We start from the raw sequence: 15900 nt of genomic DNA, 5'->3' as shown, positions 1-15900 counted from the left end.
CAACTTCTCCAAGCCCCAACTGCTGTCCAGCCTCAGCATCCTTCCTCCCAGGGTCGCTGAGGCTACAGCATAGGCAGGCTCAGGCTTGCTTTCATTTTTGAAACCTAATCTTAGCTTTATATGTTAAGATGTTAACCCTTTCTACATACAAGTTATTCTTGTTTGTTTGTTTGTTTTTGTTTTGTTTTTCAAGATAGGGTTTCTCTGTAGTTTTGGAGCCTGTATTGGAAACTAGCTCTTGTAGACCAGGCTGGCCTCGAACTCACAGAGATCCTCCTGCCTCTGCCTCCTTAGTGCTGGGATTAAAAGCATGTGCTACCACCTCCCGACTTTTTTGTTTGTTTGTTTGTTTGTTTACAATTTATTCTTATGTCCAAAGACAGACCTGGAGTCAGCTTTTGGATGAATGATGACAAAATGCCAATCACTCCTTTCTGAAGACCATTCAGAATTTACTAGAATACTACTAAAGGACAGTCAATTGTGTTCACAGTATAATATAAAAGGGACACAGCAACTTCAGTGAAACAGATTCTTCAAGAACAATTTAGCTAGATAAAGCTGTGGTTCTGTCTTCTTTACTATTGCTCAAAGCAAAATATGGACAAATTTTAGACAAATGTTGAAGAGAGAGAGAGAGAGAGAGAGAGAGAGAGGAAACGAAATATCTCCAATGAGACCTGCCCCGCAGTTACCAAGATAAAGAAAGAATGGTTGTCAGTTCTCATGATTTTGAGCCCAGGGTTGGCTCCCATGCAGTTGGAGATGACTCTCAAGTGTCATGCCTCAGGAGCTCTGCGTATTGTTTCAGGACAGGTTCTCTCATTGGCCCAGAACCTTCCAAGTAGGCCAGGCTGGCAGGCCGTTAAGTCCTAGGGGGCCTCCTGTTTCTCCCTTCCCTGAACTAGAATCATAAGTGTATGGCATCACTTGCAGCTCTCAGTGTAGGCACTGGGAATCAAACCCAGGTTTGCATAAAACACGGCAAGGGCTTTACCAAATGTGGTGTCTCCCCAGCTCTCGGGTCTTACACTGTCTCTCAAAGCAGCATCCCTCCATCCACATCCTAAGACCTGAAAAGCCATCCTTAGACCAAAGACCACCAAAAAAAAGGAGAGTGCTTCTTATGAAGGCAACCCTCAGCCTCAGCTCCAGCTCCAAACCAAGGCTTCGGAAGCTGCCTCTTTGCAGCACTCCCCCTGCCTCTGCCCTGGGAGACAGACACACTGACAATACTCACCTTTCACACACCTGCCATTATTCCCTGAAGAGTATATTTAAATGTCTGTGGCACACGGAAGTTTTCAAGGATGTCCTACCACTTCTGGGGACCCGGTTGTTCATCTCTGAAAGCTAGGTGTCTGGTTTCTGTTCCTAGTGTTTCAGGCATGACCAGAATATAACCCCAAATAGTGGTTCTTGTTCTGGCCCCAGTTTGGTCAAAATACGATATTAACTTTGTTACTAAGTTTCTCATCCTATTAACTCAAGCTTTTGTGCCACAGAAACATGTCAAGATGCACACTGTCTAATCAACTGATAAAATCTTAATATTTGCTTGTTAACTGATGGGATACTTAATTTTATTAAATTTTATTTATGCTACATCCTCCCATTTCAGCTAATTAAGACTTTTGGAGCCCAGCCACATCATGGTTAGTGTTAGCTGTCAGCTTGACAGACTCACCAGAGAGAAAGAGGGCCTTCTGGGCACAGCTGGGGGTGATTACCCTGTGTTTGTTAATTGACCTGGGAAGATCCATCTTAACTGTGGGTAGAATCATTTCCTGGGCAGGGGATCCTGAACCATGTAATTTGGAGAAAGCAAACTGACTACTAGCAAGCATTCTTGTTATTTCTGCTCTTCACAACAGAAGCAGTATGACCAGCCCCTGCCTCTGTGACTCTCCTGCTCGCCCTTCAGGACACGCTGTCACAACAAACAGAAGACGAAATGAAGACAATCAACGAACTCCCCTTCTTAGTGTTTTGGCATTGGTCAACATGATAGGAACGCTTTCCACATTGCCATCGAAGTCACTAATAAAGTCACAAGGCCAAGGGCGCAGCAGTACAAACTGTTCTAAGAATCTGATGACGTCCATCACACCGACTTGCTCAGAACTGTGTCACCTCAGAAAAGCAGGATGGTCCAATCGTGTCTGCATGGTGATTGCCATCTTTCCTGCCCATCCTCCCATCTGATTTGCTACTATGGTCATTATCTCTTCCTTTGGAATCAAGACTACAAAATGATATGCCCATATGTATTCCTCCCTAGCTGGTGTGGATTCAAAATGTTCTGGGGGAGGGGGTCCATCCTAGGCAGTTGGAGATTCTATAAAAGAATACCATACACTAGGTGGCTTAAACATTGGAAATGTTTTTCTGACAGCCCTGAATGGGGAATCCAAGATCAATGACTGACTGATCTTTTGTAGGGTGGAGATCAGACTCGGGCTATGTGCCCCTGAAGGAGAGCTAGAGAGGATGGGAAGAGAGAAAGGAAAGGCAAGGAGATCAAACACAAATGGAAACATCACTCCTCTCTCTGAAGTTCTCCACACTCATGAGCTAATCGCCTATATTCCCGTCTCCAACCTTAGAGGTTGAGATTTGGGGGAACACACAGTTAATTCCTCCTCAGAGAAATAAACCAGGAAAAGTATTTGGTTTGAGCAGGTTGGCTCTAAGATAAACAGTTCTGGTAAAGGAAAGAGTCTGAGATTTGACCTGAAAACAGAAGACATTGCAGAGACAATGGGGCTGCTTCTGGCTTGGGGAGGATGAAGCACACTAGCTAAAATTCTCATCTTTTAGGAAAAGTGTTCATTTTATTTATTCTTGTATGTGTATGATGTACACAAGTGCGTGTCTGGGAGGGTGGGTGTGTTCGGGGTGCACGTGTCCCACAGCGGACATGTGAGATCAGAGGACAGTCATGAAAGGATCAAACTTAAGCGGCCAAGATTAAGCTACATTGCTCCTGTGCACCCACCTCGCAGGCCTCGATCTTTCATATCTCATAAGACAGTATTTGTCTTAGTTCTTGGAAGCATGGGCTCTAATGGTTCCTTTGTAATTCCTGTGTCTCTAATCTTACTGGTCAGGGCGTCTAATTTAAACCCATTAACCCCAAGAAACATTCTTTCTCTGTTTTATTATAGAACTTCGGGAAAACTCCTAAAATTTTCCACTTCTTTCTAGAAGTTTCCTGTGCGTTTGTGATGAACTTTTTCAGTCTGATAATGCCTGAGAGATGACTTGGGAGTCCAGCCAGAGGTCCCCTCCACATCTCTCCATAAAGTCACGCCAATCTTCTGACAGACTTCGTTCTCAATGCCATATTTAGTTATACTGATAACAAACAAAAGAGCCCTTGGCTTCCAATATCTTATGGCCGTTGTCCATTAATTCACTGAGTGCCCCGATGATGAAGCTGATACTTTATGGATTGTGGATGGGAGCTGGTCACCTACACTAAGTCTTATGGCCTTAGAGACAATCTCTGAGTCAATGTATAACTACATGGAGAAAAGAACTACAAAAGAAGAGATCTAGGTGAGGGGATGGCCATAAAAAGGAGAGGGCAGGGGGTTGCTCAGATAGGACTCTCTATAGGAATGATTCATACACAAAAGCTCACCAGGGTGAGGAGGCAGAGGGGGCTCAGACACTCAAGTGCAGAGTAACAGCAAAAAAGAAGGAAGAGGCTGACGCTGAGAACTTAGTGTCCTGACACCTTGAACTCCGGTGACTCTCAGATTGAGTGACCAGTGAGGACACTGCACTGATAAACAGAGCCAGGTGATGTAAGACTTTGCAGGTCAGAGTGGAGGTTCAGCTACTCTCCCAAAAGCCAGTGCCTGCCTGCCTACCTGCCTGCCTGCCTGCCTGCCTGCCTGCCTGCCTGCCTGCCTGCCTGCCTGCCGATTGCTGGCTTGCTTATTTTTGAATCAGTCTCACATGGTTCAGGCTAGCCTTGAACTTGCGATATAGATAAGGATGACCTTGAACTTCGGATCCTCCTGCCTCTACCTCCCAATCTCTGGGGTTATGATTGTGTACCACCAACCCATATTTATGCTGGGGATGAAACCCAAGGCTTCTATGAATGACAGGCAAGCATTGTACCAACTAAACTGCACCCCCCTCCCCAGGATGGAGTTTAGAAGGGGGAATCACATGATTTGACTTCCTCTGCAAAATCATTGCTCTGTCCAGCCACCTGGACATCAGGCAGACAGGCCTTTCTCATTGGCTCAGGTAAGAGATGGCCTCTTAGCTTGGGCTAGGACAGTGGTGGTAAAGATAGACAGAAGTAAATGAACTAAAACTGGGGCTGTCTGATAGGACAGACCCGAGCTCACTGACTTCTCATTGGAGGCAGAAAGATGTGCGAAGAAACTACTTTCTCCATTGTCGCTTGTCCTTGGAACACAGCCACTAACTCCTGAAGGTTAAGTAGGTAATGAAGCTAGCCCAAGCTGTGGCGTGGACCACCATGCCTCCCTTCTCCATCCCGGATCCCTGACGGATGGGGACAGCTGGGACCCCATTCCACCACGGACTTCCTGGGCTTTCCTCACAAGGAGCTTCTCAGAGGATAAGATTGCTCCCCAGCTTCTCACAGATTCTCCACACCAACCTTGCAGGGACCTTCAGACATTCAACCCCAACCTTCAGCCCAGTCTGTTCTCCAAACAAATACTTCAGTGATGAGCAAAGCGCTTCCCCTCGCATTCCACCCCAGTCAGAGCAAAAACGTGAGCCTGTTAATCTTATCTAAGGGATGGGGCACTGGTGGACAGACCAGCAGCTTAACTGTTACCATGACAACCTGACTTCTGTGGCGCTCAGACTGCATCTGACATATCAGTGGAGTCGTTTGCTTCTAATGTCTGGGTCCCATAGACGAGTGGACTAGCTTTTTTCTTGATAACCCAAACATGTCTGTATTTTGCTCATAAAGGGATCACAAGACTTGTCTCTAGGCCATTCTACTAGCCTGGTAACCCTATCCGTCAGATGAACCTGATATGTGTCTGGATTTGTTGCGAACGCATGGCTCTGGTGACTCATTCTCCTCAGCTCTTTAGGACAGCTACTCACAGGCTTCCGTGCAGTGCAGGGGACGGCTTCGCTGTTGGCCTGATGTCACTGAATCCCGTGACACGATAAAGATGAAGTTTCTCTCAATCCTTGTATGTGGGCTAGAGATGAACATTGCTAGGGGTTTTCCCATGGACAGATGATCAGGGATTCATACAATTTGATCACAATAAATCACTGACAAAGTTCAATAAATATCTCTAAGTTCTTTCTTTCAGTGACCCTTATGTAAAAGTCCCTAACAATTTACTTTATTCTTGGAAGCTTGGTTCAAGAAGCATTCTCTCTCTCTCTCTCTCTCTCTCTCTCTCTCTCTCTCTCTCTCTCTCTCTCTCTCTCTCTCTCTCTGCTTTTCCAAGACAGTGTTTCTTTGTGTAACAGTCCTGGCTGTCCTGGAACTACCTCTGTAGACCAGGCTGGCCTGGAACTCACAGAGATCCTCCTGTCTCTGCTTCCTGAGTGCTGGGATTAAAGGCGTGCACCGCCACCACCACCGGGCAACATTTTCTTTCCTGATGAAGTGATATACTCTCTCTTTACTTAACAGGAATAAAGTAATTTATTTTGGTTCCTTTTTGTCTTGGCAGCTAAGAAAGTCAGAGGTAACTTTTGCTCCCAATTACAGCACTTATCCTTAGCCTGGGTTTCTGGTAAGGCAATTCTTCCTTTGTCTTTATCACATAATTCTTATTCATTCTTATTCATTAGGTCCTTATTTTAATTAACTTTTTGATCTGAGTCTATGCTGTCCTATCCTTAGGAGGGGCAGGTATATTACTTTGGATTATTTTGGTTTAAAGGGACAAGAACCTCATTCAAAGTGAGGCAAAATAAATTATATATAATGGCTTCTGTTAAGCCTATCTTAGAACTCCTGAGTCATAATAATACTGATATCACACAAAACTAACTATAGTCATTTTCTTTAGTTCTTATATAAAGAAAACTATACATTATGCATTTTTATTTGATTGTTGATATTATAATAAAATTACATGTCTTCCTTCCCTTTCCTCCCTCCATGTCCTCCTATGTACTGCTTCCCACTCATCTTCAAACCCGTGGCCTCTTTCTTTCACTAATTGTTACTGTATTCTAAATATAACCTGTTCAGTCCAAATGAGGTTACTTGTACGCATGCCTGCAGGGCTGGCCATTTGGCACTGGACAGCCAGTTGCTGTGCTCTTCCCTGGGAGGATCACCCCCCCTGCTCTCAGCTTTCCTCAGTTGCCTGTAGTACACTGTGTAGGGCTGAGCCTTGTGAGCTTCGTCTGCCTATCTGGGCATGCTCATTGGTGCTGTCCTTGTTTAAAGCACATTTGGGCAGTCATGGTGCTGAGACTTTATGGGTTACTTTTAGTAACTTTTGGAGTTAATGAGAAGCAGTCTCACGGCAGACTCCCTCTTTCTCTGGCTCTTACAATCTTCCTGCCCTCCCTTCTGCAATGTCTGCTGAGTCTTTGGTGTACAAGTGTTCCGTAGATGTATTGAGACAGGATGTCTTGTATCCCAGACTGGCCTTGACTCTTTGTATAACCAAGGATGATCTTGAACCTCTGATCCTCCTGACTCCACGTTCCAGATGCTGAGATTACAGATGTGCAGAGATCCAGGACTGTCTCCACTCCACCAGCTGAGCTGCATCCCCAGCCTCAGCTCCGTTATTTATTCTCATTAGGGCAAGTTTTACTTACTTGACCAACCTAACTAACAACATTTACTATCCGGCCTTACATTCATTGTCTCACTAAAGAAGAATAAGCTTCAACATTGTTGCTCTCATTAGGTAATCTGTAACCTAAGTAAGATTATTTTGAAGATTATATTGAAAAACTAAATATAAAGTTTGAATCACAGGCTGTATTAGGTTCTCCAGACCCAATAGGCTGTATATATTGGAAGAAAGACAGAGAGCAGGGAGAGATCTATTAAGAAATAAGTTCACACAAACCATAGAAAAGTCAAACAGGCTGGAGCCCCAGAGAAGTCTCAGTTCAAGTCCAAAGACAATTTATAGAAGTTCCTCTGGGAGGACACCAACCCTTTTTGCCCTCTCTACTGTGCTGAGCAGAGTGAATGAAGCCAACTTACACTATACAGGGCAAATTGCTTCACTCAGAATGCTGATTTAAATGTTAATGGGATCAGAAGAAAGGCAGAGGGCCTAGGCCTCCACACAGCATTCCTTCCTTCCTAGGAAAAACTTCTAGTTCTGAGAACAAAGTTCTCATCAGGGACTGATTTACATGGACTCCCCCCAGGTTGCCCCTTCCCCTTCAAGAGTGATACAAATCAACAGACTGCCAGCAACAAGTTTTGACCAACCACCTCCATCTAAAGATGAGAACTGCACAAAAGGATCTTAAAGCCTGTACTGAGTTACAGTGATCTTCTAGGATACTGGTGCACCCCGTTCACAGCTGTGTTGGCTTACCAAATAAATCCTTGTCCCAATAACTGGTCCTTGATTGGCTGGGTGTATTTCGAGCAGTTAGTAATGGAGTTGGCCCCCTCCGTAGCAGTTTTAGAGTTCTGTACTGCTCACAGTTTCAGTTTGTAAGGCATCCTTACCACTCCGCAGGGACTGAGCCTAGGCACAAGTCTAGATAGAAGTGAAGAAGCACGTTAGCGTTGCCTTGCACAGCAACTGACTCAGGGGAGGCCGCTGCTGTTTCCTCAGGAAAACATTACCCGTTGACCGGGAGGAACACTTATACTGAGAATTTCTCCAAAGAAGTCAGTTCATAGGATTCTAGAAGATGAAAAAAAAAAAATCTACCTGCAGCAGAAAGAACTGGGGGGTGGTGGTGATCTGTCTCACGGTTCAGGGGATTCAGTCAGGTGTGGAAGAGCAAGGTCACAGGATTGGGAGGAGTGTGACGTCATACTACACCCAGAGTCGGGAATCAGAGAGAAATGAGTGCTAGGGCTAGAACAAACTTTCCTTATAGAAATTTTGGGAAAAATTTGAAACACTTTCCAGAAGACAAAGGAAACACACTATGTTTGCTATTGTGTTTAAACTATGCAATAACTTCTAGAATCTGTCAGTCTCATTATCTCCTTGTATATGAAGAGAGCTGAAAGAAATTATATAATTATAATTTTTTGCAAGCTTTTAGAATCAGTAAAAGTTTAAGTAGATTCTGCAAGTAAATTAAATGTCCTGTGCTGAGCCCTGTTATATACAGAAACACCAGAAAGAAACCTAGTTTTTAATGTCTATAATATTGCTTTCTTTTCAGAAATATATCTTTAAGACTTTAACTTGGTGCAAAAGTAATGGACTTCATCGCAGCATTTCCCATACTTTGTCCTTCCACTCCTTCTGCCCAACCCTGATCTTCCCGCGTTTGTAACTTGCTCAGAAGTAAACATGCCAGGGCTCTGTGGTTAAGAGTGTGTGATGCTTCTGCAGGCCCCAAATTTGGTTCCCAGAATACGCATGGATGGTTCACAACCACCTACAACTCCAGCCCCAAGGACTTTGACACCCTCTTCTGTCTTCCAGAGACACCTACACACCCACGAGTGCTCGTGGACACACACACATGCACACACACACAAACACATACACACACACAACTACATGTACAAACACACATAAATAAAAAATGTAAAAAATAACTATGTTGATTGTCTTGTATAAAGTTCCAGGCCTTTGTGTGTGCTACATAAGATTCAATCAGCTTGTTTCATCAGTGGATCATATGCCGTATTTATTCTTGGCGGTCTCCTGGCTTTCGTTGATGAATCTATCCCAAAGCTATCGCCTCACACCTCAACCAATAGCTATTTTTTTCTTTTGTTACACACCAAGTCAGTTTTCTTTTCTTAATACATATGTACCCATTTTGGTGTCTCTTGTCTGTGTTTAAGCTGGTCTGGCCTATCTGACCCCACACTGACCAGGGTGGTCAAGAGTGTTTTTCAGGAGCCATCTGGACATCTGCTTCCATGCTGGATTGAGCCCCCCACCACCACTTAAAAAGCTTTTTCTTCCCCTCTTACATATCCACACTTACAAATCCCTTCTTACACATCCCCTTTTTCACTCCACACTTACACATCGCCTCCTAAAATCCACACTTACATGTTCACACTTACACATCCCCTCTTACACGTTCACACATACACATCCCCTCTCACACATCCACACTTACACGTTCACACTTATACATCCCCTCTTACACATCCACACTTACACATCCCCTCCTACACGTCCCCTCTTACACACACCTCTCTTACACACCCACACTTACACATCCCCTCTTACACACACCCCTCTTACACACCCACTTACACATCCCCTCTTACAATCCCCTCTTGCACACCCACACTTCACCTCCACCTCTTCCCCTACACCATAAATTCACACCTATACTTTTTTTGCTATGTAATTTCATCTTTCTTACAATAAAAGCAGCAGTTTATTTCCAACTATGTGTCATTAAGTTGCACAAGCTTTTACGCCCCTCCTAACCGGAGCTTTGGCTGTGCTTGACATAGACATGGAAGCAATTTCCACTTTGCATTTGTTCTGTTATTTTGTTCTTCAACTTAACTTTGCATTAATTTAACAAGATGTTGGCCAATCCAGACAGGTAGGGTAAATTAACCTCGACTCAACAGATACTTGTACTGGTAAACTGAGACTTCATACCATCCTGCCTGCAATGCACTAATAAAGACTCATTGTCTCAGGTTCATTGCCTTCTTCCTGCTGGTTAGCCTTAAAGTGTAAATAACCCAGGGCAGAGAAAGGCATTGCTAGGCAAAGCTATAGTGAAAAGGGTTGTAAGAATTTGGTCAATTAACAGCTCCGTTTATAGAGAGCTGTCTCTGAACACAGCAACCACCATCTTCATCAGAGTACTTGTGCACTCCTTGCACGAGACCCCTGAGGTCAGGACTCTGGGCTTTTGACATTCCCACACAGAAGAAGGAGATGGAGGGTCCTTGGACCCTCACCTGAGAATCCAGCCACTCCCTCCTGTACCTTCCAGCCGGCTGTTTGTGATTCTGACCTAACTGTGAGTTTTCCTGTGGTCTCGGGTGGTTAAAGAACACATCGGGGGTAGCAGGTGAACAGAAGGGGCCTCCATCCTTGCAACTGTAGCGAGTGACGATCAACACTGTGGTGGGACTTGGGTTTGACTGCTTTGGGGTCATTTATGTTCCTGAAAAGTGGCCCCCTCATTCATGCTGTCTAAGTGACCCTCATACAAGCTTTGTAAGCAAGCACGATGGACTCATTTGTTCCCCAAGTTTGATGTAGATACAATCATACTTTGGTTTGTCTTTTGGTGCCCTTTTAGGGCGGTATTAACATTTGTTTACGTTTCCCTTGGGAAAGAGTTCCCAGAGACACTCCACAGGACAATTCTGAATAGACTAACAGAAGTAGAAGGGAGTCAGCCTTGGTAACACCCCCCACCCCCAATATCCCCCACCCTCACTCCCCAATACCTCCCACCCCCTCAACCCCCCAACTCCTTACCCCCTCCTGCCCAGGAGCAGAGCAGGCAGACCCTAATGCTTGGTTTTGCATAATGCCTTGTAATTAGCTTGTTCCTGGTACAGGATACAATGTTACAACCAAGCTTCTCACCTTGGAGAGCTTCTGTCACAACAGGAAGAGACGACTAATAACAAGCTCAGGAAGTAAACTCCGTTCTTCGCCTTGTAGGGTAAAGAATTCTAAACGGATCTACTTCTAGGAATCTGTTCTTCCTGCCTTTTCTTTTCTTTCTTAGAAAGGGCCTCATATGGTTATATGTGGTGCTGGGAATCAAACCCAAGACCTCCTGCATGCATGCCGGGCTGACAATCCACCTACTGAGTTACAGTTCCATCCCTACTATGAGGATATCTATATGAGACTATTCCAGGTCACGGAAGAAGCCGTGGGGAGGGGGGGTCATCAAATGGGCATGTCCTGGTTTTTCAAGGACTAGCAAGAAGATTGATGGATTTAGAGTGCACAGAGCAAGGACATAGTAATAGGAAGTAATGTTAGCAGACAGATGCTGAAAGGTTCTGTAGGGACCTACAGCGTAGTGCTTTGAACAAGCTATGTCCCCCATAGGCGCAGGCATTGGTCCTTTAGGTGGTGGCACTGAGGAGGAAATGGAACGCTTCGGAGGAAGGATGTCACTGGGGGTAGTCTTTGGAGTTTATAGCCTTGCCCTACTTTCAGCTCACTCTGTTTCCTGTGCGTGGTTGAAAGTATAATCTCTCAGGTTCCAGCTCAGGACAACAGCTGCCAGGCCTCCCTTGCTATTATGGACTCTCCCTTCGGAACTGTCAGCCAAAACAAACTGTCTTTTCCAGAAGTCACTTTCGGACATGCAGTTTATTGCAGCGACAGAAAGCAGCTCATGCACATGGAGAATGAGGAACTACAGGGCTGGAGGAGGACTGCAAGGGTGGCCTGAACTAACTACCTTTGAAGTGTTCGGGCTGCATGCAGCTTAAAAATAGACAGCCTGGGGAAAGAGCGGAGTAGGAAGGCTCTGACAAATTCTAGGAGTCACAGGAGGGCACCTTGGACAGGGTGGTCCATAGAGCGTGGTGGAGTAGAGAAGACCTGTTAGCCTATTAGACACGGGGCACAAGAACAAGGGAAAGAGAACCTGGAGGAGGTGCTTAACCAAGTCAGGGAAGCCACCTGAATAGCAGGCTGGGGACAACAGGAATCATTGGGGTCACAATGTCACATATTGAGTGTGAGATATTGATGAAACACAGCTGTTTGTGAGCCAGGGGAAGTCACTTAGCTAGCTCCTCTAAACTTCCATAAAGTGGGACATTTGCAGTAGATGCACTGCAAGGTCATTTTAATCAGTTTTTGAATTTTTATTTCATTTTGAGGCAGTGTCTAATTGTGTAGCCCACACTAGCCTCAAACTAGCAACTTTCCGGGCTCAGCCTATTCAGATGACAAGTGTGTTCAGGCCTTGAACATTTTTTATTTAGTTTTTTTTTTTCTGTGTGTGCTTGCATGTGGTGTATGTACGTATATATGTGTCTGTGTAGTGCATGTGTATTTCACATGTGCGTGTGGTGTATGTGTGTGCATGTGTGTGCTCACATGTGAGTGTGTGTGCGTGGTATGTGCTCACATATGAGTAGATGTAAGTGGATCAGGATGTCTTCCGTAGTCACTTCTCCACATTTTTCCTCTCTCTCTCTCTCTCTCTCTCTCTCTCCTTTAAGACAGACTCTTTCTCTATTCAACCTGGAGTCAGCAAGTTTGGGCTCCATCTGTCTGTGCCTCCCAACTCACAAACATGTCATATGGATGACAAGGATCTGAACTCAAACCCCCATATTTGCCCAGGAGGTGCTTCACCCATGGAGCCTCCTCCCTGGGGAACCTCCCCGCCAGGGAACCATCTCCCCAGGGAACCTCCCCCTCCAGGGAACCTTCTCCCCAGGGAACCTCCCCCTCCAGGGAACCCCTCCCCATGGCACCCCCTCCCCAGGGAACCTTCTCAGGGAACCGCCTCCACCAGCCCTTGACTCAGGCGCTCAGGTGCTTGACGCCAATACACACGACTTATGGATTAATCGTGTGGCAAATGCAGACTGGTTTGAAAAGATGACTTTTAAGCAAGGGAGACAAAGAGGTTGAATGTGGAAGTGTCAGATCCTGAGTGCTTCAGGCAGAGAAAAGAGAACACTCAGAGCCTGGGAGAGCAGACTTTTTCTAGTAGTGGATCTGTCTGGTACGTGTGGGTTAAGCATGGGCTACCGTGGTGGGTAAAACCCACAAACATCACAGTGTTTTAAGGATCCAAAACCCAGCAGATCAGCACAAATGAATTAAAAATGCAAGAATTTCTTTTTCCCTTAAATTGCTATGGTCAGGCTAAAAATTATTGGCAGATATGTTTGGATAGCTTCTTAATCTTTTTCATCAAGCCTGAATTTTCTAATTTCAAATGGCAGCTTTGTAAACACTCTAAAATTAGCATTAATGAAATAATATTTCAAATTAGTTCTAGGAGTAGAAGAAGGGATATTGAAAGAGGAAAATCAGTTGGCTAGGTGCTTGCCTAGTGTGTGCAAGGCCCTGGGTTCTGTCCCCAGGACTGTACTGACCCAGTGTGATGTTCGACACCTGTATTCCTAGCACTCTAGAGGTGGACTCGGGAGGGTGGAGCTCAAGCCATCCTCAGTATAAAGATTTTGAAGCATGCTTGGACTATAACACTAACTTAAAGTAAATATATTAATAGTATCAGTAATAATTGAACAATGATGAATGTGCCAACTATGAGAAAAAAAGCTATCATGACACAATGAATGCATGTGTGTGTTTGTGTATCAGAGTGTATGTATGAATATGTATATGTGTGTATGTGTTTAAGTGTGAGAGTGTATGTATGTCTAAGTGTAATGTATGTATGTGTGTATGTGTAAATGTGAGAATATGTATATGTATTACAATAGTGTGAATGTATATATATATGTGTGTGTGAGAGAGTGTGTGTATGTGTGCTGAGTATATACGTATATGACTTATGTGAGTCTGAGTGTGTATGTGTGTAAATGAGCGTGATTATATATGTATGAATGTGAATGTGAGTGTGTGTGGTGTGTATGTATGTGCTGCTGGGGTTGGAACGCAGAAAAAACAGAACTTTCTGACGATGTTAAGAGTTTAAACGTTAAAGGAATGCAAAGGAAATCTCATGAAATAGGCAAAATTTTCTCTGGTCTTGGCATCTTCCAGGCTTCTGACGTATCCTAAGATTTAGGCAGACCGTGTGTATTCTCTTTTCTCCTGCCCTCGTTGGGATTTGCCGGATTTGACTAACTAGAACACCAGGACAACGAAGCCACCAACTCAGAGAAAAGAGGCCTTTTCTATTGTTCCTGGGCTAAAACCAGCACAGTGTGCAGTGGGAAAGAGAGGAGGAGGAGGAGGAGGAGGGTGGGTCGGGAGGAGGGAGGCAGATGGCACGTGTGGAATGCCAGGAGAAGTCTGCAGCCCAGGAAGGTAGATTAGCAGGCTCTGTCGACAAAACCCTCCCCACCAACCTTTGCTCTGTGCTTCGGACCACGCTTGACCACAAGAAAGTCATCCAGACTTCCCCAACAAAGTAGCAAGCAACTAGTCAGAAAGGTTTTAGGTTGAGGGATTTCTAAGGATATAAAGGAGATTCCAACACCAGGAAACTTTTCCTCCTCTTTATGAAGCTCTTCTTATTTTAATTCTACGTGGAAGCTTGCAAGACTTCTCCTCCTTGAGTAAATAGCAGGGAACATTTGATACTGGAGGGGTCACACATAGCTCAATCAGCACTATGAGGCTTTGGAACTGAAGGTTGCCATCCTGTTACAGGCGGGGTGGGGGGGTGGGGGGGGGGAGGAACAGAACGGAAAGGAGATTAAGTGAGTTGTTGATCTAAATAAAATACTTTCTACTGATTGTTAGGATAGCCAGTAGGAAGGGATGAGGGATGAGTAAATATCCAAAGACTTCGTGGAGACTCTGCTTACAGAACGCAGGACGTGTGGAAAGGGGCAACGGTAGAGTTCGGGTTACTAGTTCTGAGCGCTGGTTAAGTTAATCAAGGGTCTGAAGCCTGGCCTAGTGTATCACATCATTTCTCTCCCGCACTGTAATTGAGTGGGGACAAATTCTCTCCTGTGGTCCCTGGGACCTCTCGTGTGTGGACCTCTGTTTACTCGTGTTTCTGTTCGTGTTGGCCACCCCGCCCCGCTGCCCCCTCTGAAGTCTGGGAATCCACAACCCTTCCAGAGCTCCCATCCCTGCTGTAAACCCGTAGCTCTAACAGTTCCGCTTATCAGCAGTGGAAAGACAGCCGTGTGAAAGGCGAAAGGGCTGGCAATGTTTAACCCAGAGGAGAGGAGACTTTGATGGAGGTGGGCGGGTGAAGGCCACCATTGATAGAGACCTCTTCAAATATTTGGAGAGCTGAGTAAATGAAAGAAAGCAGTGAGTGAGGAGCATGGTGGGGGTGGGGTGGGGTGGGGATGGAAGAAGAAAAGAAGGAGAGAGCGAGAGAGAGAGAGAGAGAGAGAGAGAGAGAGAGAGAGAGAGAGAGAGAGAGAGAGAGAGAGACCACGCAAAAGGGCAGGGGAAGTAATTCTATGCATGTCTTCCCAAATCATTTCTGCCTCTGCCACTTTTAAAAAGCAACCGAATGCAGGTGAGATGACTCTGGGTGAATGAGGGCGACTGTCCCCAAGCCTGGTGACCTGAATTTAATCGCTGGGACCCACAAGGCAGGAGAACTAATGCCCAAATGTCCTCTTACCCTCACACATTCGCCATGGTATGCATGTGTAAGTACACCCAGCTCCCACCCAGTCACCCATACACACACACACACACACCACACAAATACACATGCATGCACACACACACTACACACACATGCACATACACACACACTACACCCATACACACATACACACTGCGCACACATACACACACATACACACACTACACACACATACACACACCCATATACACACGCATACACACACTACACACACATACACACACGCACATACACACACTACACACATACACGCACACGTACACACACTACACACATACACACACGCACACGTACACACACGCACACACACACTACACACACACACCTATGCACATACACACACACTACACACACATACACACACGCACATACACAACACATACACACACACGCACATACACACACACGCACACATACACACACAGTTTTAGGCAGCAAAATGTTAAGAACCTATAGTTTCCACCAACA

Source organism: Chionomys nivalis, chromosome 24 (assembly GCF_950005125.1).
Source record: "Chionomys nivalis chromosome 24, mChiNiv1.1, whole genome shotgun sequence".
Lineage (NCBI taxonomy): Eukaryota > Metazoa > Chordata > Mammalia > Rodentia > Cricetidae > Chionomys > Chionomys nivalis.
This window is presented reverse-complemented; position numbering follows the sequence as displayed.